This window comes from Musca domestica, unplaced genomic scaffold (assembly GCF_030504385.1).
Source record: "Musca domestica strain aabys unplaced genomic scaffold, Musca_domestica.polishedcontigs.V.1.1 42, whole genome shotgun sequence".
NCBI classification, from domain to species: Eukaryota; Metazoa; Arthropoda; class Insecta; order Diptera; family Muscidae; genus Musca; species Musca domestica.
This window is the reverse complement of record NW_026712329.1, coordinates 8,049,772-8,077,138: the sequence shown is the minus strand read 5'-3', so window position 1 is coordinate 8,077,138 and position 27,367 is coordinate 8,049,772. Positions and strand designations below refer to the sequence as shown.

The following is a 27,367-nucleotide window of genomic DNA, read 5'->3' as shown; positions in this document are numbered from 1 at the left end:
ATCTTTAGATAAGGGAGTTAAGGCTCTGTAGATTTTTTTTGCAATCAATCATTTGATACATTTTCTTAATTTTTTTAAAATCATTCTTGGATTATGCTGAGGTTCAATATTTCATTTGGATGTCGAGTATTAGATTGGATTTTATATTATATCTGTTATGTGAGTCTTGCAATACAAATGAATAATCCAAATTCCGAGGTTGAAAGAAAGTTTCCTAATTATGTTTCCTAATAATTTCAGTACTTACTTTCTAGTAGTTATTGGTGCCAAAAGGTACCTAGCAAATTTATTATTTGTTGATACGATAATTCTTTTTATTTTTTATTTATTTTATTTGTTTATTTATTATTATTATTATTATTATTATTATTATTATTATTATTATTATTATTATTATTATTATTATTATTATTATTATTATTATTATTATTATTATTATTATTATTATTATTATTATTATTATTATTATTATTATTATTATTAATATTATTATTATTATTATTATATATTATTATTATATTATTATTATTATTATTATTATTATTATTATTATTATTATTATTATTATTATTATATTATTATTATTATTATTATTATTATTATTATTATTATTATTATTATTATTATTATTATTATTATTATTATTATTATTATTATTATTATTATTATATTATTATTATTATTATTATTATTATTATATTATTATTATTATTATTATTATTATTATAATTATTATTATTATTATTATTATTATTATATATTATTATTATTATTATTATTATATTATTATTATTATTATTATTATTATTATTATTATTATTATTATTATTATTATTATTATTATTATTATTATTATTATTATTATTATTATTATTATTATTATTATTATTATATTATTATTATTATTATTATTATTATTATTATTTTCATTATTATTATTTTTTTTAAGTCAAGTTCAATGTCTTGTGTCGGCAAAATCTTCCTATGGTTGGACCAAAAATTTGTAACAGCCGAAACATTGCTTCTATACCCACAATGTGGTATACAAGTCATCATATTTCGGCTAGCTGAGTCTATCTAGTTTTGTGGGTCTATGTGGGGCCCCCGACAGCACATGTAACATTTTTATAACTTTACAGGTAGCAATACAAAATTTGATAATTAAGTGCTACAAAACAGGACTGAAATCTACCAGCTTGAATGGTTATCGGATAATACTTTGCGAATAAAATAGATCATAACTCGGAATTAATTTCACTCCACAATAACGATATTTGGTACCAGATATCAATACCTCTGCCAAATTTCATTTAGACCGGTTCAGATTTCACGGTTATTATGCACCAAATATCTAATATCAGCCTAAATTTGATGGATTTGTGCACATTCTACGAACTTGTCCGTTTTGTGAAACTCGGTTCCCATACAGGTTTGGATGAAAAAACTGCAACCAACTTCAGACTGCTGTCATTTCCAAGCCACTCGTCCGACAACTGTTACAATTATTCCAGTGACAGACCGTTATATTGTTTACAAGCGTACAAAAGCATTTTGGTGAGAATTTTCCAAAAAAAAAGTTACTCGCGATGGAATTCAAGCGTGATAGTGTGAATTCTTTATATTTGGCTGGAAAACCACAAGTGGCTATCGTTACAGCACTCCAGCATTTAAATGCGAATAAATCCTTTGTATCTCGTACCATCGCTCGTTATCGTGATTCTGGTGCGTAACCCAATGTGAAGGTAGTGGACGGAAGAAAACAGCAACATCAGGAGAAATGGTTCGAAAAGTAAAGACGCGACTTGATCCACACACGCGTCGCAGTGGCCGAAAAATGGCTCGTGAGCTGAGCCATTCGGCAAATATTGAAAAACGAGCTCGGGGTAATGCTATTAAAATTCCAAAAAGTGCAAGAACTTACACCGCAACAGAAAGAAAATAGACTCAAAAGAGCTGCAGAGTTGCTTCGCTTGGCCAAAAATGGTGAATTGTCGAATTTTGTTTTTTACTCCGATAAGAAAACATTCGTTGTCCAGCAGTTTTTGAACAAACAAAATGATCGTGTTTACTTGCCAATGAGGTCAGCTGAAAATGTGCACCTTCGGTTGGCCACCAGCGCTGGCCATGCCACCGCAGACCTTAGACATTCCAACAGAGCTCAGCACCATCGCACTCAGCACGCGCCACCCCTGAATGGTTACAAAATGAGGTTCCTCGATTCATTTCCAGCGCACAATGGCCATCAAAATCTCCGGATACCAATCCGTTGGACTATTATGTCTGGAGTATTTTGGAAATCAAGGTTGGCACTAAAAAATACCAAAGTGTCGATCACCTCAAGCAAGCGCTTCGCCGATAATGGGCCAAAATACCATATAGCAACATTCGAGCAGCGTGTGACGTTTTGATTGGTAGTTTGAATAATTTGTGCCAAAGGTGACCAGTTCAACAAATCTAAACTTGTTCTAAAATTTGATGCTATTTCCGACATTTATTATTTTGGCGAATTAGCAGAGATATTTCTGAGCTGTATCTTACATATGGTACCAAATATCATTGTTTCGTAGTGCATATTGGGAATATGAGGAACTAAATCACGGAATCGTATGAAACATATACATGGGAGCTACAGCTATACCTAAACCCATTTTCCCAAACATTAAAGTACTAGCATCTGGACTGGGTTCGTTCGAATTGGACGAATATTAAACATATGGAACACAATAAAATAAAAATCGGCCCAAAAAAATTATGGGATATATATCTAAATCGGACCGATATTCACAAAAATTGCCAGAGAAACTTATCTTCCAATATTCAAATCTGATCCCTAATTTCAATAGGGTTCGTTCTTGGGTCAAACTAATGATTTGTGGGAAATTTAATATTAATCAGAAAATAATAGCGACCAGTACTTTGTTTGCAAACCAACTCAGAATGTGATTCTATGAAGATCGTCAAAGAGAACTACGGGTCTATTTCGTTTCCTTCTGCATGTTACAAACAAATGCACAAAGACATAATACCCTGTACCACAGTGTGGCGTAGGCTTCTGTATAAATGCACAATAAGTTTGAAAATGGAAAAATACATACATTTTTCAACTTATGATACGTACGCAAGTTGAGCTCTAGCCCCTACCAAGTTCATGTGAAATTATTAAAATATGCATACAAAATTTAATTACATTATTTGCCACCTACACACATTTACTCGTATGTGTACCATACAAACATTTCTTTATTAAAGTAATTTTCTTATTAAATTTAATGTATTTTCATGGTGCTCACTTTCGATTCACGGAATGTAATGAAACTTATTTACTCATGCATATACAAACATACTCGTACGTACACACAAACGTGTGCACTCCAACCACATTCTCTGAGTCATGAGGCTAATAAAGAAATGTATGGTGGTCGAGGTGGTACTGGCGTCGGGCGGTTCTTGAAATAAAAGTCAGGTCAAATGGCGAAGTGAAGTAAAGAAGTGCAGGGCAGCCAATAATAGTGTTATATAAACACGAAAAGGATAACGCTCAACATTCTCTTGTGCAATCGAAGCACACTTCAGTTCGACAAAACCAAATACAACAGCAAACAGTTTTTTTGTTTAATCCAGCGGTTCGAGTTCCGAGTAAACAACTACAACACCAGCAGGTTAGCTCATCCCATCTGCATTTAGCTTTGACCGAATGTTATTTTCACTTGAATACAAGTCAAGGATTTTGAAACAGGGTGGGGTATTATCCACACATGAATAGCTTAAAACGCCAACGGAGTGAGAGATGGGATGGATGGATGGTTGGACGGCTGGTACGCTTGATGGTGCAACTTTAATCGCGTGTTAGAATTAAATTTAGGTTTAGGTCAAATGAAAACGAAAACATTGATATGTGATTGTTTGACTGCTGTTGTTGGCATGGCTGATTTGTTTAGTTGTTGTCGATGGTGGCGGTGATGGTGGTTGCGGTGTTGGCATTGAGAAATTTTAGCGATAACTTTGAATCAAACAAAAACAAATAACCACATGTATATTTGTATGTAGTACATTTATAGAAAAAACAAGAACAAATCAAGGTATTCTCCGTACATTGTGTATAATGAAGTGACTGGGGCATCGTGCTTTCCATCAACATAAATCACTGTTAATGACTTTTATTATACGATTTATAAATAATGAGATGAGGCTTTATTGAAAGATGTGGGTTAAAATATTTAATTAATACACTAGAAGATTTAAAGCGAAGCAGAATCAAATAAATTAATTTAATATATTTTCTAGGAGACATGAAAAATGACGTTTCTGTCAATTCATTTTTGTGATTTTAAAAAATTGCATGGATAGAACCAAAATAGTTTATATCTCAAAATGTTATGTAGAACAAGTAAAAAAACATCAAGTTCGCCTGGGCCGAACTTTTAATACCCTCCACCTTATGCTAGGAACACAATTGGAGCGAACGACGAATTTCGCCCTACGCGGCGACAAAATGAGCCGCGAAAATTCGTCGTATGGAACACAATACCGACGAAATTATAAAACAGCTGATGAAGTTGTTTACTTTTTGCTCATTTGTTGACTACAATGAATTATACAAGAACACATAATTCTTTACGTTCTCTATTATAATTTCACTTATGTCCATCTTCTCTATTATAAATTCACTGATATCCATCTTCACTCAGGCGCAAGTACACAAATAAATAAACAAATTAATTATGTTTTTTTTATACGAGTAACAGATAGTAGAGTGACCATAACACATTTTAAAGTAAAAAGTAACTTTATTTACTAAAACACATAAAATTCGTACAAGTATGGCCACCTTGTACTGTTTTGTTCGCCGGTCGCCGGCGTATGAAATAGAAATAAAGCTAATTGAGTTCGCGGCGACCGACGAAATTTTCGCCGGTGCCGTGATTGTGTGCACTTCCATATACACATATGTGTTTTATTTTTGACGACGAACATACGCCGCGAAAAAATTCGTCGTTCGCTCCAATTGTGTTCCTAGCATTAGGGCAATGGAAACATTGGAACCAATTATGACCCACAAATACCAATTTTTCGACATAGTCGTGGGAAAATGTGACAAAAACCATCAAAATACCGAATATCGGGGGCTACACCAAAGCGTGGACCTATACATACAATGTTTCGCCACACGAACTAGGACCCATTATTACCTACAAATACCAATTTTTAGACAAATTCATGAAAAAATGTGGCAAAAATCATCAAAATGCCGAATATCGGGAGGTACCGTTATATGGGGACTATACCAAAACGTGGACCGAGATATGGATATGGATATTTCCAATACCAAGCACCCTAGACACAATACGAATTATTCTGGTAAATTTTCGCGCTCTATGTCAAATATTGTGGCCTGTATCGTGATTTCAACAGACAGACGGACATCCTTAAATCGGCCTAGAATTTTATGCGGATTATGAATATATATACATTATGGGGTCTACGACGAATATTTGGGGATGTTACAAACGGAATGACAAAGTTAATATACCCTCCTTTCCAAGGTGGAGGGTATAAAAATAACGAAAACCTAAGTTCCTCATTTTTTGGGCTATATTCTTCCGATTCTCCCAATATCAGATGGAGTGTTGCCTTTCGGAGTTTGTACCAAAAGGGTATTAAGGAGTACTTAATATAATTTTAGAGCTAGAATCCTCAAGTTGCACATGTGGATCATTTTTTTAAGAGATGCATTAGAAGAAAATTATGATTTTCGAAATTCGTACTTAAAAAGCTACACGAAAGCACCAAACACTGTGGTTTTGTCCGTAATATCTCTACTTTATGTGCTAGAATTTTGAAATTTAGCATGTAGGTTACCAATGGTAAAAGGCATAAGATCTTCATATCTCGCGGAGCTGAGTCGATTACGGTCCTCACGAAATTTTGCATGGAAGTGAGGTGAGGGTCAGAATAGAGGCTTATCGTTTTTGGAGATGACAGCAAACTACTTAGGGGTTGAAAAGGACCAAAAGCAGAAAAAATTCGTGATTTTACAGTTGCTCCACAGATCACAATTTTAGACCAATTAACTCGAAATTTTTTTTTAGGGCTGGAAAGAAGCCTATCATTTTGTTTGGCCATCGGATAAAAATAGATCATATCTTGTATGTAAAAAATACGACATTTTCCACTATCACAATCAAAAAAATATATTAAAAGGTTACTTGTGACCGTTACATTGATGCTGATATCCAATATAACGAATATATAGCAAAATAAGTTTTCGCAAATAAGTCCTGTCGCGCTGGACTGATTCTGACATTTCTCACCAATTTAAAAAGGAAAAAATCTAGAGAAATCTAGAAAAAATATTTGATATATTTTTTTATAGTTGTATATAGTTTTTAATTCGTATAATATATTAACCCTTCTTAAAAGTACATATTTGCTGTATTTTGGAGGCTTCGGCCACCGGACCGGCTGTTATTTCAAAATAAAAACGTCAACCATGTTCACGTTCCGCATGTTTTAAGTAGTGTTTACATTCTAATCATGTTTTCAAGTATCATGGTCCTAATGTGATTTCCAATTGTATATCACCTCTATAAAACATGATATGTCCTGGTTTTATAAAAATCCCACGTAGCCGCAGAGGAAAATTATTAGAATTTTAAAGTTCCTAGCGAAGTTTTACAATCGAATGGACTAGATTTTATACCCTGCACCTTGAAAAGGTGGGTATATTAAGTTTGTCATTCAGTTTGGAACACGATTTAATATCCGCCGCAGACACCATAAAGTATATATTCATGGTTAGCATAAAATGTTTTATTTAATTTTAAGACTATTTAACGATGTCTATCTGTCTGTTGAAATCACAGTGCAGTGTGCTCAGAATCGCTTCAAATTTGATATTAAGAGTTTGTAACGAGTTCTTCTTCTTCTTGTGGCTGAGCATTGTCTATATAGGTCCACGTTTTATTATAGCACCCATATAATGGTAACTTAGCATATTCGGTATTTTATCATTTTGTATTTGTAGTTCGTAATGGGTTCCGATTCCGGTGACAGAACATTGAACATATAAGACCACGTTTTCCTATAGCACCGATATTCGGTATTTTGTTGATTTTAGCCTTTAGCGGGTTCTGCCTACTGAGAATAAATTAACGTTCGAATCCAGATATTTTTATTTCAATTATTATTTCTAATGGTGGTCGGTATTAAAAGTTCTCGCTGGCCGAACTTAATATTTTTTATCTATATCTATAGAAGAAGAAATTGTGTGTATGTTTGTTTGTTTGTAATTTATGGACACGAAAACCGCTGAACGGATTTCCCTGAAAATTTCCATGTATACTACAACATCGCCTGAAAATACATAAGCTATATATTTTTTTATACCCTGCACCTTGGAAAGGAGGGTATATTAACTTTGTCATTCCGTTTGTAACATCCTTATATATTCGTCGTAGACCCCATAAAGTATATATATTCATAATCAGCATAAAATTCTAAGTCGATTTAACGATGTCCGTCTGTCTGTCCGTCTGTCTGTCCGTCTGTCTGTCTGTTGAAATCACGATACAGCCCACATTATTTGACGTAGAGCGCCAAAATTTAGCAGAGCAATTTGTATTGTGTCTAGGATGGTTGGTATTGAAAATGAGATATCTCGGTCCACGTTCTGGTATAGTCCCCATATAACGGTACCTCATGATATTCGGTATTTTGATGATTTATGCCACATTTTTTCACGGATTTGTCTGAAAATTGGTATTTGTAGGTCATAACCGGTATTAAAAGTTTGGCCCGGCCGAACTTAATGTTTTTTTACTTGTTTTAAATTCAACTTGGAACTGGAGATATGGCATCAGAATCGGAGGTACCTCCCAAAAATTTAGATTTTATATGCACATATCTATTGATTGATTACAGATACAGTCTAAAAATTTGGAATACATAACGGAATTTGGAAAAAATAAAATAAAAATAAAATAAAATAAAAATTATATTGAAATCAGATTTGGATATAGATCCCATATATTCTCGGTCAATTTCATGTATTTGATGCATTAAATACGCTGTGTACGCCACATTTCAATTAAATTTAGAATGTGTGATGGAATTTATCTCAAAAATTTTTTTTTTTTTGCGAAATTATATCGAAATCGGTTCAGATTTGGTTATAGCTTCCATATATATTTTAGACCGATTTCGTTTATTTGATGCACCAAACACGATATGTATGTTCGATTCCAATGAAATTTGGAATGCGTGACGGAATTTGATCAGAAAATTAATTTGCTAAATTATAATGAAATCGGTTCAGATTTGGATATAGATCCCACATATATTTTTGGCCTTTATTTCATTGTACCATTAATAATATATAGGCCTGTACAAAGTTACAAATAGGTATATTGAATATGGCGACCCCTTTCGTTGTTGCAAATAGCGACCGAAGAGTCACATGAACACAATTTAATCAACAAAGATTTTTGCTATTTTACATACTTTTTTGAGTCCCTATCATTTAAAAACCTATGATACCTTATTTTTGATAGTTAAATTAAAGTCATGTAGCTAGGGCAATTTAAACACTTAAAAAAGACCATTATCTGAATTACGTTTTATGACAAATTGGAATACGAACCATACATTTTGGTAGTTGATGTTCGTAGCATTGGTTAAATCTTTAAGCCGACTTAATATTTTCATTTGCCTCTACCCACAATTCATGCACGTTTGTATTTCCACGCCATAGCCCTATTAAATCACAGATACACATCAATTAAGTCATCCTTAGAAACAAAATCTAATAACAAAGTTATTGTTTCAATAAATCCAATTTACAGTAGATTTCAAAGAACACAAAAAAATGTTCTCCTGAATATTTTTTAAACTTCCTAACTTTGTTAATATTTCAGTGTACACTTTTCGCTCTGATGGGTAATTAAATTGAAAGTCTGATTTTCCAAAAACAAAAAGTTTTTTTTTTATTTTTTAATTGTGGAAGCATGTATGCCATTGACATATAAGTCAATTTACTTAGAGAACCCAATGCAAAAACAAAAACTTTTTTAAATAAAGTTATGGTGGCCTCACAAGTAAAACTCATTTTTCACAACAAAGTCAAGTCATTGACATAGAAAACAAAAGAAAATTTTCAATAGGAAAGCAAGAAAAAAAACAATTTCGTGTTGTCTAACAACAACGTCTGTATTTTGACAAAGATTGTGGCTTACGTGCTTCGTTGTGTGCGTGTTGTAATTGTATTGATGCCGTAAAAACAAGCAGCATCCAAAAAATAAAAATAAAAACAGATAAAACATTGCAAAAGGAACAGTTCAATCAGCAAAATTTACCCAAAATTCCAGCTAAGAGTACAAAAGCGAGATTTCAGCCGAAAAAAAAATACTTGAATAAAGGTAGGTCGCTAGGCAAATGCCATTTCATTGGTTATTGTAATTGTTGTTGTTGACTTTGATGTGTTGGTATTTTCGTGTATTGTTTTCAAAGCCGCCATGCCGTATGTGTGTGCGTATATGTATGTTTTTCATGTTGATGATGTTATTGTTCTCTACTTTTGCTGGATTGCAAGAACATAATATCAATGTTGATGAAGAAGATACAAAAGTTTATTTTTCGTGGAATAAATAAATAAAACCGAAACAAGTATTAAAACTTTTGCGACTATTGCACAGTGATTCAAGAATCGTTTTTCGGGCTAAACCGCAGCATGTATTCCTATTTAGTAAGAAACATCCTTGCATAGAACTATGTAGGTCTAACATTTGGTATAGTTCTCATATAACTGTACCTCCCTATATTCGGTATTTTGATAATTTGTGTCACACTTTTCATCCGAAAATGTTTCAAATTTCGAATTTTAGATTCCTTATAGGTACTACATCCTATGGCAGAAAATTGGATATGCAGGTCTAGGTCTTTGTGTAGCCTTTTAGTGGATTTTTTTCACCGGATCTGTTTCAAGATTCGTATTTGAAGTTCCTAATGGATACTACACCATTAAAGAGAAAATTGGGTAGTCAAATCCAGGTCTCCAAGTAGCTAACATGTGACAGAAAATTGTTTATGCAGGTCTACGTCTTCGTATAGCCTACATTCAGTATTTTCAGTATTCATCGAAGTTGTTTGTAATTTCGTATTTTATTTTCGTATTTATTTGGTATTTTATTTTCCCAATGGGTACTTTAGACTATGACAGAAAACTGGATATACAGATCCAGGCCTTCATATAGCCTCCATATAGCGGTACCTACCTACCTACGTATCTTCGGTATTTTGATTACATTATTTTGCGGAATTTCTTTTTTTAATTGAAAAATTTCCAATGGTGAAGTTTCAATGGTTTGAAAACAACTTTTAGAAGAAAATATTTTTAAGCAAATTTTAAGAAACCCGGATATTTGACCCGAAAGACCATTATGGATATAGATGTCATCATGAAAACATACCCAGGGGGTGGAGTGATGGCAAAACAACCCATCCGGATTTTTGTATAAAACCGCCAAAAAGTTTATAGAAAGTCAATTATGGGGGTCCACAAATATGCTAAATAATAAATGGCAATGGCAAACCTAAATTATGAGTTTCGAGGCGTTATCTTTCTGAATCGAGAGATAAACGTTTTTGAATTAACCTGATTTTTCTCAATTCATTGAAATGAACGTAGCTAGTGTTGGAAATGTCCCAGAGTAGAAAATTCTATACGACGTCCTAAGCCTTTTATCGATTTTAGACAACCCAAAACCCCTGTCGAAAGCCAATGTTGGACATACCCCAGAACCGTGATTTTTAGCCCTCGGTCTAATTTAATTTTTGATAAAAGCAATGGTAACACGACTAATATCCCTGGATTCAGGAAAGATTATTATACATATTGTAGCATTTTGGAAATGCTAGCTATATGGGTCGGGGATTTGGGGGTTTAAAAAAGTGAAACTTCCGCGTCAAAAAAATTATAGTTTGTCTATAACTCCCGAATCGAATCCCTAAGCTTTCAAATCAACGCAAGAATGAACGAATTTAACAATTTTCTTTTTAACGATATTATGTCTTTGTGCATTTATTTGTAACAGCAAAAGGAAACAGGATAGACCCATAGTTCTTTTTGATAGAATCATAGTCCTAGAATCACATTCTGACCCGATTTATGCATGTCCGTCCCTCTACCCGCCCATTTTTTTTAGAAACAGAGTACAGGTAACATTTATTGCCCGATCCAGGCGAAATTTTGCATAAGTAATTCGTTTGATCCAAAGACGGACCTTATTGAAATTAGAGATAATCGATTAAAACTTAGATATAGCTCCCATATACAGGGGGTAAATAAAAAAACTGCAACAAAGTCAAACGCAAAAATAGCATAAAATTTTAGAATAAGTTTAGATTTGTTCGAATTGGTCACCTTTGGCACGAATTATGGCCTTCAAACTGCCAATGAAACCGTAACACGCAGCCCGAATGTTGGTCTGCGGTATTTTGGTCCATTCCCGGTGAAGCACTTGCTTGAGGTGATCGACACTTTGGTATTTTTTAATGCCAACCTTGCTTTCTAATATACCCCAGACACAATAGACCAACGGATTGGTATCCGGAGATTTTGGGGCCATTGTGCGCTGCAAATGAAACGAGGAACCTCATTTTTTAACCATTCTTGGGTGGTGCGTGCCGAGTGCGATAGTGCTGAGTCCTGTTGGAATGTCCAAGGTCTGCGGCCAAAATGTTTGCGTGCCCAAGGCTTTAAAACACCCCCAGAATATTTTCGCGATAGTATTAGGCATTTATTCTGATGCCACGGTCGATTAATACGAGCGAAGAGCGACCATCGCCTGTTATGGCGGCCCATACGAAGCAACTCTTTAGCTCTTTTGGGTGTATTTTCTTTCTGTTGCGGTTTAAGTTCTTGCACTTTTTGGAATTTTAATAGCTTTACCTCGAGCTCATTTTTCAATGTTTGCCGAATGGAATATTACGATATGTTCAGCTCACGAGCATTTTTTCGGCCACTGCGACGCGGGTTTCGGCTTCTTTACTTTTCGAACAATTTCTGCTGATGTTGCTGTTTTCTTCCGTACACTTCCTTGACGTCGGGCTACGCGACCAGTATCACGGTAACGAGCTATGGTACGAGACACACAAGATTTATTCACATTTAAATGCAGGAGTGCTCTAACAATAGCCACTTGTGGTTTTCCAGCCAAATATAAAGTAATCACACTATCAGGCTTGAATTCCATCACGAATAACTTTTTTTCTGGAAAATTCTCACCAAAATGCTTTTGTATCCTTGTAAACAATAAAATGAGCTGTCACTGGAATAATTTTAACAGCTGTAGGACGAGTGGCTTAGCAATGACATCACTATGATGTTGTTTGCAGTTTTTTCATCTCACCCTGTATACATAGAATCAGTTGATAAATTTTTATGAAATAAACATTGAAGAAAAGCTTATGATATTATCTGTCCAACGAAGATAAATTTTCTAAAATGTTCTCATCAATTTAAGATCAAAGAATTTTGATCATAAAAACGAATCTAAATCACTGTGTGTCGCAGACAATAACATGTGGGTGTTCCTACACCTGTGAATTATTGGAATATTGTCTCGTTCTCTGAAGGATTACAAAGTTTAAGAAACGTGTACATATGTGTACGAATATGGGCGTCGTTGTTATTTTAATGGATATCATCTCACATATAAAAATACTTTTAAACATTGAAAGTCCAATTTACTTTGTTGATTTTTGTGACCATTTTGGAATCGAAAAATCTTCGTTCTCCACATACAGATACAATAAGTCCTGACAACCTTGTATCCTCTTGTTTCATTGTTTTCAGTTAAAACATAAAAATCACATTCTTTTTGAAAAATTAACAACTTCCACAAAAGTTTTTATTTATTTATTTTTCTTTTTGTAAATACAGTCTAGTATTTCAATACACTCCCCCAGGTAACCCAAGTAACACGAATTCATATTCCCTGGCACACAAAAGTCATCAGGAAGACGCGGTAACTCAGGTTTCTCAACAATAAAATAAAGTGAGATCTGAGAATTATTTGGCTTGACGACACATGATTGGAATACAAATTAACTTTTTCGTCTATGAGGGTGTGTATGTATGTGCATTTTCATTTGATAGTGTGAATACATATCAGAACCATCAGAACTTCCGCATGTAGTATTTGTCAAATTTTCTGCTCATATCTACACAGCATAAGGAGTGATTTGCAGTTATATTGAGTTGTAACTTACAGTTTTACTGGGCTAGGAGGTCATTGCCAATTAGTGCGTCCAAAACGTGTGGAGCTCCTTAAAGTAATGCTCAGGGACAGATGATTTGTATAAACGTATACAGGGTGAGATAAAAAAACTGCAACAAAGTCAAACGCCATAATTTTCACATTTTTTTAATTTTTATTGAATGAAAGCAAAAAATGTCGGAAATAGAATAAATATCGGAAATTTTAGAATAAGTTTAGATTTGTTCGAATTGGTCACCTTTGGCACGAATTATGGCCTTCAAACGGCCAATGAAACCGTCACACGCTGCCCGAATGTTGCTCTGCGGTATTTTGGCCCATTCCCGGCAAAGCGCGATATGTTCAGCTCACAAGTAATTTTTCGGCTACTGCGACACTGGTTTCGATCAAGTCTCTTCTTTACTTTTCGAACCATTTCTGCTGATGTTGTTGTTTTCTTCCGTCCACTCTACGCTACCAGTATCACGGTAATGACCGATGGTACTATACGCAAAAGATTTATTCACATTTAAATGCTGGAGTGCTCTAACGATAGCCACTTGTGGTTTTCAAGCCAAATATAAAGAAATCACTCTATCAGCAGTCTGAAGTTGGTTGCAGTTTTTTCATCTCACCCTGTATTAAAGAACTCTTGATTCAAACTCATAACTTTCACAGAAATTAAGAAAATATTTCCAAAAACGTGCAGATTTACCCCTATATAAAGTTTTATTGATTTTGTTTTTAAAGATGTAATAGTAACAACTTTTTTCGAATGGTTTTTATTTCATTATTGCCTTCCAATACCCACCCCAAATACACCTCAACTTCCGTAAATCAAACCATATTTTTGACATGAAAAACTCACTGAGACTCTCTTGTTATTGCAGTTCAATTCCATTTTTTTATTTTGAAAATTCCATACAAGTAAATGTACTATGACATTGTTATATGTTTGTTCTGATTCGGTGTACACATATGCATTTTTTGTATGTCTGTATAAAATCAATCAATTCATTTCCGTTGGAAGAGAACAAGTCATACAAGTGGCTTAGATATTTGTGTTCTATAACCCCTAACAGAAAACTCACAAATCAACCGCAACACACGGGTATCGAGACCTAACGGTTTACATATGAAAAAAAGTTTTATTTGCATTGACACCCTACAATTGTTATACCCTCTACAATAGTATGGAGGGTATATTAAGTTTGTGATACCTCGAAATATACATTTTAGACTCCACAAAACTATGTATATCAGCATAAAAATTTATATCGATTTAGCGATGTCCGTCAGTCTGACCGTCTATGGAAATCACTCTAGCATCCGAACGAAATGAAGTAGATTGATAGAATTTTACTCAAATGTATATTATGTCTGCAGGACGTTTGGTATTGAAAATGGACCATGTAGGTCCACGTTTTGGTATAGCCCCCATATTCCAGTACCCCCCGATATTTGGTATTCTGATGATTTTAGCGACATTATTCACCGAAATTGTTTCAAATTTGGTATTTGAAGTTCATAATGAGTACTACAGCCTAAGACAAAAAATATCTGTGCAGGTCCTCCCCCCATATAACGGTACCTCTAGGTAGTCTATATCAGGGGCCTTCGAGGTCAGCTACTTGCCCTAAGACTATCCACTCTATAGTAGAATCTTACTAAGCTAAGCTATAGCAAAGGTCTACCCAGCTACTCTAAAGCAGAGACCTTCAAGGCCAGCTGTTCTATTATAGAGACCTCCGAAGCTAGTTTATCCATGTGATCCAGATACTATAGTTTGTAAGTCGTAGGTATCAGAGCTCTTTAAAACCATCATAGCAGACATCCGAAAAGTATTCTGCCACAAAAGGCCTCTAGAAAGCACCTTGGCCCTAGATCTCCCATTAAAAATCCATGTCTCTAAAGGTCGCAATTAAATACTCTGATCTGCGTCATAATAGATCCTTCGAGGGTAGTTTATGCACGCGATCCAGATACTATAAATTGTGACTACTTAACTATCAGAGTTCTATAAGACCATCATAGCAATTTTTGGATGTCGAGTTCGTGTATAAAGATTCCCTGCCTCCATGGTTTTCCATTGAAAATTAAAGAAAGTCCATGCATACAAATGTCGTCATTAAATGCTTCCTGGTTGGCTTATTAATACTCTGAGCCGTCTAAGGCTTACTGCCTCTTTATGTTGACTACAACGACTCTGAGGCTTCTTATGGCTGATATTTCAGGTGCCCTATAAATATAAAAATATTAAATCCTCCCCGTAAAGATTTCTGTCCCATAGGACAGAAAGCCTAAAAAAATTCTTGACTTACCGACCCGCCCAAACCGCTAAAGACAATAAAGACTTCCTGACCCACAAAACTACGCCAATGCAGAGCTATTATAACTAGAAGTCAGCTCCTCTAAAGATAGAGAGGAGAGGTTCTGAAGCCCATGTATGGGTAAAAGAACTTCAAAATTTATTCTATGGAGATACATTTCTCTTAAGCTCTCCTTGGTCTGAAAACACTCTGACGCTCTTTGATTGATGATTGATGGCCCTCTGAATTTTGCATATAGGTTAATGCTCTTGTGAGGCTCTTTTATATAAATCCTTCTAAAACTCTTCTATAGATAAAATATATTTTGAAGTCTATAATTTCTTTTAAAACTCTCTTCTCTTCCTATGCAGCTCTCCTACAGATTAATGGCTCTCTGAAGCTAGAATACTTTCCGAAGCTTATCTATTGCTCCTATATGTCTATAATTTCTTCTAAGAATATAACCTTTTCTAAAGCTAGAAGGCTTTTGAAATTCTAAGTATAGAAGACATTCTGAGTATTTTCTTTGATACAAAGAACTTTTTTATGTCCATCTATATATAAATACAGTTTTTTAAGCTCTCTGGAATTAAAGTCGTATTTTTTCTATAATTTTTGGCATATACCAGTATTTTCCTTTTTTTGTACCTCAATTTCAAGCTCTAGTGTGTTGACGAAGGGTAAATACAATTCCATGAAACTAAGCATAGATCAATGTTTATTTGTTTTCAATACACATGACTTTTGTTTTCCATGTCAACGTTTATTTGTCAATGATTTATGCTGAAATGAAATTCATGATTTTTCCGGAAAAATGAAAAAAAAATCTCTGCACTAGGTTGAATATTAAACTAAAGAGAAATACATTAGGGGATTATAGCTAAGCGAATTTGTTACAAATCTTCTGAGAAGATTGCGGTGAAAAGAGATACGAGGAATTGTTATATAAATTTACAACACAACATTTTATTCTTATGTTATGGGTATTATTGCAAAATTACCATATTACAGGTATCGGTAGTGAAATAAGGGTTTTAAGGAAGGGTCCCACAATTTTAAGTTAAGATTCTATATATTTGTACAATGAGAAGTATAGCTTTTTTATACCCTACAACACTATGTTTTGGGGGTATTATAAGTTTGATTAGGCCAAATATTATATAACACATCGAAATGTTGGTTTCCCACGTAGGAAAGTATATATTTATCTTCCTATCTCGCCGAGCTTAGTCGATCTGTCTTTGTATGTCCGTCCGTCCGTCTGTCCATGTTAATTTGTAATCACGCTACAGACCGCAATTATGGCCCGACCATCACGAAATTGAAAATGAAGGTAGGGATAGGGTCAGAATAGAACCCTATTGTTTTTGGAGATGATCGCATGATATTTATGGAAGTTAGCCTTCCATTTTTATACCCTACACCACATAGTGGTAAGGGTATTATGTCTTTGTGCATTTGTTTGTAGCATGGAGAAGGAAACGAGATAGACCCATAGTTACTTTTGAGAACCTTCATAGAATCACTTTCTGAGTCGATTTATGCATGTCAGTCCGTCTGTCCATGTATTCTTGTGAACAAAATGCAGGTCGCATTTATTATCCGATTGAGATGAAATTTTCCAAACAATATTTTTTTGGCCCAAGGACGAACCCTATTGAAATTGGTGAGAATCGGATCAAATTTAGATATAGCTCCCATATATATCTTCATCCGATTTCGGGTTAAATGTGCACCAAATGTCCACTATCACTCCAAATTACCAGAATTTTGGCACACCCAACCGAGTTCGGCCTAGAAGCAAGTATATCAAATTTGGAGAAAATCGGTTCAGATATAGCTATAGCTCCCATATATATCTTTCATCCGATTTGATCTTTAAGTCCCTCACATTCCTACTATGCACTCCACAACCGTGATATTTGGTACCAGCTATTAGATGGAGCACGGAAATAGCTGTTTTAAATTTTATCGAAATCGGTTCAGATTTGGATATAGCTCCCATATATATCTTCATCCGATTTCGGGTTAATTGACCACCAAATGGCCAATATCAGCCCAAATGGCCAGAATTTTGGCACATGTGACCGAGATTAGCCCTAAAGCAAATACAACAAATTTGGAGAAAATCGGTTCAGAAACAGCTATAGCTCCCATATATATCTTCATCCGATTTCGGGTTAAATGTGCACTAAATGGTCAATATCAGCCCAAATTACCTGAATTTTGGCACACAATTTACAGCCCAGAAATAGCTGTTTGTAATTTTATCGAAATCGGTTCAGATTTGGATATAGCTCCCATACATATCTTCATCCGATTTCGGGTTAATTGTGCACCAAATGGCCGATATATGTCCAAATGGACTGAATTTTAGTACATCGGACCAAATTCAGCCTAGAAGCAAGTATATCAAATTTAGTGAAAATCGGTTCAGATATAGATATAGCAACCATATATATGTTTCATCCGATTTAGAGTTTTAGTCCCATACATTCGTAATATTCACTCCACAACCGTGATATTTGGTACCAGGTATTAGATGGAGCACAGGAATAGCTGTTTTAAATTTTATCGAAATCGGTTCAGATTTGGATATAGCTCTCATATATATCTTCATCCGATTTCGGGTTAAATGTGCACTAAATGGTCTATATCAGCCCAAATCACCAGTCTAGAAGCTAATACGTAAAATTTGGAGAAACCCGGTTCAGAGATAGCTATAGTTCGTAAAATGCACTATAGAATTAGATAGATTTTGATTTTCTACCAAATATCTCATAGAGCTCTGAAATGCCCTGTATAAACCTTTTGACGAGAGCTCTACTAAATATGCATAGTGGTGTAGGGTATCATATAGTCGGCCCCGCCCGACTTTTGAGCTTTCCTTACTGGTTTATGGGTGAAATAGACCATAACATTTGTGTTAACTAAAAGTCCATTTCTCACAAATCACAAATAGACAAACAGGTCAATTCTGACCATTACGTAGATGCCGTTAGTAAATATATTGGATATATAGCGAAATATATTCAATGTTTATATACGAAGGAAGGGGATGTTAGCTAGAATGCTTATATCTCAAGAATGGCTGGACCGATTTTGACAATGTCAATTCAGAATGCCCTCTTGGCATAAAATAATAAAATTCAAAAAAAATCACATAAAAAGACGCCAATAATGATGTTAATATAGATTTTGTAGTATTTTGTGACATTTATTTATTTTTTTATTTTTTTCATCGCATGCGATTTTTTTGACCCATAATATTGTAGTGTATATTTTGTAATATTTTTTCAGCTTGCAACACAGGTTGTGGTTATTATATACAAATTGCTATTATCGTCCGATCTTCACGAAAGGGTAGGTTTAGGTTCAAAAGGGCTAGTCATATTGTTTTCAAAGATGTCCGCAATATATTTAGGGGTTGAAATCGACCAATATATAAAAAAGTTTCTGATGTTGCAGCCGTTATAAAGGTAACAAATAGAAACCAAAGGACACGGAATCTCGCATGAAGTTAGAGTTTAAGACAGCGGGTAGAATTGACCACTACTTTTTTTGTGAAAAATATCAATATTTCCATTCTATCGAATTGCTGAATATAACTTACAGGCGATATCCAAAATACACAAAAGGCGAACTTCTGGCTTTTTATGCTGATTTCGTTGACGAATATAGCCAAATATCGTAGACAAGCAAATCATATAGATAAGTCTAAGAGGGGCCTCTTGCTTTTGGAGATGATCGCAAAATATGAACCAAACACAGAAAAAATTTCCTGATCACACACATGAAGCCAATCGACTCGCCTGAGAAGAGAGTTAAGGACAATGAAGAATTCTAGCATTTTGGATGACCATTGGATTATATTTAGCTGTAAAATGGACAAATGTCCCTGGTCAAAATGCTAAGCAGTGCTCCGTGACATAATATCAAAAGCGAAATCCTCCACCCCGCACGCCTATAGCCTTTGCTTACTTGTTAATTAAAACAATTTTTGAGTTTTGCCTTGTTAAGGCGAAGATCATATGTTTTATGATTTATGTGTTTGTTTTCTCTTTCGAGACGAGCTTAATGATCTGAAATTTGCAGAGAAAAGGAAAGCCAGATAGACACTATCACACACTCACCACTATGCGACGCGTTTCGCCGTTGGTTAAGCGGCTCATCAGGCATATTTGGTGTGGATGATGGCTTACAAGGGCCGTTCTCTGGAAAGTAGTATATATTTCGAACTTATTGCAAATTAGCATATGCGAATTATACACTAGAAACTCTCCACGTTCGACTCAAGTTCTATTGGCAGATCTTTTTCACAGCAAAGTTTTGTTTTTGTAGTGATGGATTTTTTGTCCACAACAACTACATTGCTTACAATGCCTGATGAGCCGCTTAACCAACGGCGAAACGCGTCGCATAGTGGTGAGTGTGTGATAGTGTCTATCTGGCTTTCATTTTCACTGCAAATTTCAAATCATTAAGCTCGTCTCGAAAGAGAAAACAAACACATAAAACAATTTTGATTTTGACAATATTGACCGGAAATCAATTTGTAATACCAATACTTGTATCCACACTTCGGAGTGTATGTAATTTACATTGAACACAAGAATCACTTCCTGATTTTATTGCAGAGAATTAAGCAATTTCCAAATTCAATAGTCACATACTTTACAATACAGGTTAATATAATGGCATTCGCTCTGCTCCACATATTAATCTACCTTTAAATCTTCTCAATTGATTGTGACAATGGTAATTTAAATTAAATCGACAATATCAATGAATCGAAACATTTATCTTCTTGTATTGCGGATTTTCGCTATTTTAGTAATCGCTGCAATCATCCCACAATCAATTATGTGCCTATTAGCATGTAAGGCTATTAATTCAATTACTTTAGAATAATAGTTGTTCTATTGAAAATTGTGGCAGCCTTATAGGATTGATGAAAAATAAAAATAGAACATTGAAGTAAATCAACATAAACACACCTATCAATTCCCAGTATTGCCAATCAACGATGGACACTTCCGTAAATGCGAGAATGTTGTTCAATTTTTATGGTTGATTAAATCTCAGTTCTCCATACGAAGTCACAATACTGACTGACTGTAGAGTTTCGTAGCTAAGAAGACATTGATTGCTCTGGTATTTATTTTTATAATAAAATAAATGAAAATGAAACCACATATTTGAAATTTTTTTGTCTGTTTTGCATGCGGAAAGAATAGGGTAATTTTATGGAAGTGGTCGCATCTTAAAATTACTCCAGTTTTAAAAAATGATGAATACAATCAAGCAATGGACAGCATCAGCATAATTAGCTGTAAAGTTTTTTTACTTTTAAAACCTTATTGGGTCAAATGAACGAATCATTCAAGATATCGGAATTCACAATTTTAGATTGTTAGGAACTATTAAAAATGTATTAATCTACAATATACAGGGTGAGATAAAAAAACAGGAACAAAGTCAAACGCCATAATTATACCCTAAACCACAAGGTGGTCAGGGTATTATGTCTTAGTGCATTTGTTTGTAACAGGCAAAAGGAAATAAGATAGACTCATAGTTCCTTTTGATGATCTGCATAGAATCACATTCTGAGTCGATTTATGCATGTCCGTCCGTCTGTCCATGTATTTTTGTAAACAAGGTACAGTTCGCATTTATTGCCCGATCCAGATGAAATTTTGCACAAATCATTTGTTGGCCCAAGGACGAACCCTATTGAAATTGGAGATAATCGGTAAACATTTAGATATAGCTCCCATATACATTGCTCATCCGATTTGTTATTTTTGTCCCCCGCAGCTGTAATATGCACTCTTTAACAACAATATTTGGGGAAATGTATCAAATACAGCTCAGAAATACCTTTGCTAACCTTTATCGAGTTCGGTTCAGATTTGGATATAGCTCCCATATATAACTTCGTCCGATTTACATTTTATTGTGCACCAAATGTCTAATATTTGCCCAAATGGAATGGAATTTGGTACTTAAGACCGAATTGAGTCTAGAAGCTAGTATGTTAAATTTGGCGAAGATATGTTCAGATATAGCTGTAGCTCCATATATATTGTTATATTATATTATATTTGTTACCCTCAGCCGTAATATGCACTCCGTAACAACAATATTAAGGGAAATATATCAAATACAGCTCAGAAATATCTTTGCCAAATTTTATTGAGATCGGTTCCGATTTGGATATAGCTCCCATATATATCTTTATACGATTTCAAATTAATTGTGCACCAAATGGGCAATACAAGTCCGAATCTAAAAGATACAAATTCTTCGGCATATTTAGTCCTTTCAACTTTAAATTATAATCTCAGTGTGATTGAATTCTCCCATAAAAGATTTGAATTGCTATGAGGAGCTCTACTAAATTAGCAACGTGGTATAGGGTATCATAAAGTCGGCCCCGTCCGACTTTAAGGCTATCTGGTTTTTAAATTTTTTTGAATGAAAGCAAAAATGTCGGACATAGCATCAAATTTTAGAATAAGTTTAGATTTGTTCGAATTGTCACAAAATGAGATTCCTCGCTTAATTTTCAGCACACAATGGCCACCAAAACATCCGGATACCAGATGGACTATTGTGTCTGGAGTATTTTGGAAAGCAAGGTGGGCACTTAAAAATACCAAAGAGTCGATTACCTCAAGCAAGCTTTTCGCCGGTAATGGGCCAAAATACCGCAGAGCAACATTCGGGCAGCGTGTAATGGATTCATTGGCCGTTTGAAGGCCATAATTCGTGCCAAAGGTGACCAAGTCGAACAAATCTAAACTTATTATAAAATGTGATGCTATTTTCGAAATTTTTGCTTTCTTTCAATAAAATGTAAAAAAAATGCAAAAATTATGGCGTTTGACCTTGTCGCAGTTTTTTTTTTTTTTTTTTTTTTTTTTTTTGTCTCACCCAGTATAAACATGACTTATGCTAAAGTTCTATGTTAATTCCGATAATCTGCAATTTCGTGGCTTAAATAGCGAAAACTTCACTTTGTCTCACCTTTCCACACAATTAGTACCAAAAATGTAATATTTAAGATCTTTCCGGTCCCTCAATAACACTGCTGTGCCATGTTGTAAATTTTAGTGCTTTTCGTTCCCCTTTCACACCATCGCGACGGTGACGCTCATGCCAAAACAAACCACCGAATGCATTGTAACAAACGCTTAGTTGAATTTAATATATTCGTTGAAATGAACGCATTTTGTTAGCTGCAAAAACAAACTGATATTGTTGGGAAAATTCAATTTGAAATGCATGAATGAGTTTTCGACATGGAACAGATTTAATTACCGAATGAATTACTAAACGAATGAATGAGCACCGGCAACTGGCCCATCGACATCACCACTCAATTGTAATGCAATAACGAGACGATGATGATGACGCTGCTGATAAAAATTATTCACATAAATTTCAAATGATTCACTGATTTATGCAGGTGAAAGAAGGCACAAAAGGAAAAATGTACACTAGGTAACATTTTTTTTCCTAGGAAAAATTTTATTCCTATGAAATTATGCTAGCAAAGTATAAAAGCTTCTCAGAAACAAGGTAGAAACTGTATGCGACGGATAACCCAATATCAGATAATGTAAACAAACTATCTTCTGAATTAACAGTAGATTTTAGCCGCTGCTTGTATTGAGCTCGGACAATACCAGCAGTGGACAATAGAAAAATGTAGAAAAGTTGATTCTAAACTTATAGTCGTCAAATACCAACTTCATATTCTGGTGACGTCATATTTCTTGTGATGTGTATTGGTAACGATTGATAAAAATTGGTTAGAACAATCATTATTTTTGGAATTTTTGCTGGATGATTTTTTTTTTGGAACATTTTAAACACTGTAACTTATTTAACTATCAATATATTCGTCATATTATTATTTTTATTTATGTTCAATACATATTTATTTTATACAAAGAACTTTACGAACAAAATATTAATCATTATCAATTAATTTGTTAATCAGACAAATTAATTCGCATTCCATATTTGTTTAATACTTTGGCGAATTATAAAAATCAAATTAATTTCATCAATAAGTAACAGAGCTATTCAACAGATGCATTTTGAAGTATTTGAATTGCACTTTGAATATTTCATATTAATTGCAATTCGAGAATTTCATTTGTTATTCGATCAAGTTATTACGTTTCTTAATTTTTATACCCTCCATCAAATTATGGAGGGTACATTAAGTTTGTCATTCCGTTTGTAACACCTAGAAATATACATTTTAAACCCCACAAAGTATATATATTCTTGATCAGCATAAAAGTCCATGTCGATTAAGTCTGTCCGTCAGTTTGTCCGTCTGTAGAAATTACTCTAGCTTCCAAACTAATTGAAGTAGATTGATAATATTTCACTTTGCAGGACTTTTGGAATTAAAAATGGACCATGTAGGTCCACGTTTTGGTATAGCCCCCATATAACTTTACCTCCCGATATTCGGTACTTTGTTGATTTTAGCGATATTATTCACCGGAATTTTTTCAAATTTGGCATTTGATGTTCGTAGTGAATACTACATCCTATGACAGAAAATTGTCTGTGCAGGTCTACGACTTCGTATAGCCCCCATATAACAGTACCTCCCAAAATTCGGTATTTTGATGATTTTAGCGTCATTATTCACCGGAATTTGAAGTTCGTAATGGATACTACAATCTATAACAGAAAACTGTCTGTGCCTGTTCACGTCTTCGTATAGCCCCCATAAAACGGTACCTCACGATATTCGGTATTTTGACGATTTTAGCTGCATTATTCACCGATTTTTTTATTTTAAATTTCGCATTTGAATATTATAATGGTTTATTACAAAAGTTACCCATGCAGGTCCATGTCGTCGACCCTAATGTAACAGCTACATTCGGTATTTTAAAGATTTTAACAGAATTTTTAACGGATTTTATTGTTTTTGCGAATTGCCAAATTCGTTCCAAATGGTGCAGGGTATTCAAATTTAAATACTTGACGTAAATCTTTGACATTTTTCACCACACGATACGTCGAACGTACAAATGTTCAACATTGACAGAACTTATTTTGTGGTCTGCATTGTCTTATTTAGATAAAAAGATTCAAATAAAAGGAAGAATCTTGAAATTTTGGGTGAGGGTCACTCTTGGTCTGAAGGTGTCAGCTAGGGCTGGGTTTCGTACAAGAACGGTAGGAAAAGTCCTAAAAGGTACTAACTACGGTGTCCTTTGTATTTGACGAACCAGTACTGTTAAATTTGAAACGGGGGACACTGATGAAGTGTACCAAATTTGCACTATAAATTTGCGAAAAGTACTGAAATGAACGAAACTAGGTGAGATGAAAAATCCTCAACCAACTCCAGACTGCTATCACTTCTAAGCCATTATTCCGAGAGCTGTTAAAATTAATAAATGTGAATAAATCTTTTGTGTCTCGCACCTTCGCTCGTTACCATCATACTGGTAGCGTAGCCCGACATCAAGGAAGTGGACGGAAGATAACAGCAACATCAGCAGAAATGGTTCGAAAAATAAAGAAGCGACTTGATCGAAATCCGCGTCGCAATGGCCAAAAATGGCTCGTGAGCTGAACAATATTGAAAAGTGAGCTCGGGGCGAAGCCATTGAAATTCCAAACAGAAAGAACATATACTAAAAAGAGCTAAAGAATTGCTTCGCTTCGCCGAAAGTGGTGAACTGCCGAATTTTGGTTTTCTCTGATGAGAAAACATTCATTGTCCAGCAGTTTGTAAACAAACAAAATGATCGTGTTTACTTACCAAAGAGGTCAGCTGAAAATGTGCACCTTCGGTTGACCACCAGAACTCAAGCGACGCTCATGGTGATGAGGTGGGCCGCCATAACAGCCGATGGTCACTATCCGCTTGTATTAATCGACAGTGGCATCAGAATAAATGACGAATATTATCGCGAAAATATTCTGGAGGGTGTATTAAAGCCTTGGGCACGCAAACATTTTGGACAATGTAACAGGACTCAGCACCATCGCTCCCAAGAATGGTTACAAAATGAGGTTCCTCGCTTCATCTCCAGCGCACAATGGCCACCAAAATCTCCGGATACCAATCCGTTGGACTATTGTGTATGGAGTATTTTGGAAAGCAAGGTTGGGCTACAAAATACCAAAGTGTCGATAACCTTAAGCAAGCGCTGCGGCGAGAATGGGCCAAAATAGCGCAGAGCAACATTTGGGCAGCGAGTGACGGTTTCATTGTCCATAATTCGTACCAAAGGTGACCAATTCGAACAAATCTAAACTTATTCTAAAATTTGATGCTATTTCCGACATTTGTCGCTTTCATTCAATAAAATTAAAAAAATGTAAAAATTATGGCGTTTGACTTTGTTGCAGTTTTTTATCTCACCCGTATCTAGTACCATTTCGTATCATTAAACGGTAAAATCTAAAAACTTAAAATTTGGAATGGGATTCAAGGTTGAGGAGTTGGGTCGATGTGAGGAGGTAGTTTTGGAAGTACTAAATTTGTTACAATTTTAATTTGGAGGAACGGATGGAGCTGGAATGCCGAAATTGACGGCGAAGAGAATTGAAATATGAAAGTAGGTTTCGAAAATTGTACTTATGTGCACGAAAATTAGTAAATGTTGGTATTTGTGGTTTGGTACAGTTTCGAGTTGGTCGAACGATAGAGCTGGAATGCTGAAATTAGGAATTAAGTTCAGTGTGGGAGTGCAGGATTAGAATATGGAGTTGGTTTTGAAATTTGCACTTGTATGTTCTAAATTTGGTACAATTTATAGCTGGAATCCTGAAATTTGGGATTAAGATTACTGTTAGAGTGTAGAATTGGTGTATGTAGGAAGTTGTGGAAATTCGTACTAAATTTGGTACAATTTGTATTTGAGCGAAGCGATAGAGCTGCAATCCTGAAATTTGGAAATAAATTTACTATTGTATGAAGGATTGGGCTCTGTTGATATCTTGGATTGGAGCAAATTAATTAATATAGATGTCACTATTGATATCTGTGGTTTAGATATGGAAATGGTTTTTGATATGTGTGCTATAGTTGTTCGAAAAGTACTAAGTGGTACTACGTTAGGTATTGGGCGAAGAGAAATGGATGAAATACCGATCCTTGATATTGAGATCTCTGTTCGTTTGTAGTATTGAGATCTGGTGGTGGTTTCGCAAATGCCTTCTATAATTAATAATAATATTAAGGATACTGCTGGTTTCCAGGGTTTACATATGAAGATGTAGAAATAATTATTAATATCCTCATCGGTAAACATTATAATGAAAGATTTTAAATACATTTTCGTGAAACAGGTAAACATTCTCTCATCGTTTCTTCCGTAAAAGGAAAACCTTGAATAATATACAAGACCTTGAAAGTCTAGAAATTTAGTACGAATTATAAAGTTCTGATTAAAAAATGCCAAACTGAACTCATTGTGCATTTAAAGTACCAAAAAGGTCTAGCACGAACTGTTGGAACGAATCTAAAATAATAAAACTGCATCGGAGTCAAAAGCCATAATTTTTACATCTTTTTTTTAAATTTTATTGAATGAAAGCATCAAATCTTAGAATAAGTTTAGATTTTAGTTTTGGTGGCCAACCGAAGTTTAGGTGTCAAGTAAATACGATAATTTTGTTTGTTTACAAACAGCTGGACAAAGAATGTTTTCTCATCGGAGATAACCAAATTCGGCAGTTCACCACTTTCGGCCAAGCGAAGCAACTCTTAAGCTCTTTTGAGTCTATTTTCCTTCTATTGCGGTGTAGTTC

General features: G+C 34.6%; 1 protein-coding gene across 8 annotated transcripts in view; it reads left to right on the top strand.

The window, feature by feature from the left end:
• The window catches only part of LOC109612178 (proteoglycan Cow), a 298,610-nt gene that overhangs the window by 192,435 nt on the left and 78,808 nt on the right, over window positions 1–27,367 (top strand). The window lies entirely within an intron of this gene.